We start from the raw sequence: 428 nt of genomic DNA, 5'->3' as shown, positions 1-428 counted from the left end.
TAGGGCCTATAACAAGATAAATAAAATCACAATTATAAACGCACATATATTAGGCCCGAAAGGGAGAACTTTTTATTGTCATTAAAAGGTTCCAAAGTCAGGTTCGGTCGGTCTGTTTACATTATTTTTAAATAGTGTGCCACATGAAATATTAAAACAACGCTCACCATCAGGATAACATTAGAACCTTCCTTTTGTACAACTTGCAATGTCCAAGTAACCATTGTGCTAATAATGTTAAATTGCCAGTATTTGGCAGAGGTACTTATAGCGCATATCATTATAGGCTATGGAAGCTGTTGTATGGAGGCATTGCAACAGCAACCTTTTAATTGGTAGGAAAAGGTCGTTGAGCCTTAACAAAGGGGTAAAGTTCAAAATTGCTCGGACTTAATTAAAAACAAAACAACCGTCTTTTTCTGGTCATG

The sequence above is a fragment of the Amphiura filiformis genome, chromosome 10 (assembly GCF_039555335.1).
Source record: "Amphiura filiformis chromosome 10, Afil_fr2py, whole genome shotgun sequence".
Classification (NCBI taxonomy): Eukaryota; Metazoa; Echinodermata; class Ophiuroidea; order Amphilepidida; family Amphiuridae; genus Amphiura; species Amphiura filiformis.
The sequence above is the reverse complement of the archived record's forward strand: the minus strand, read 5'-3'. Positions refer to the sequence as shown.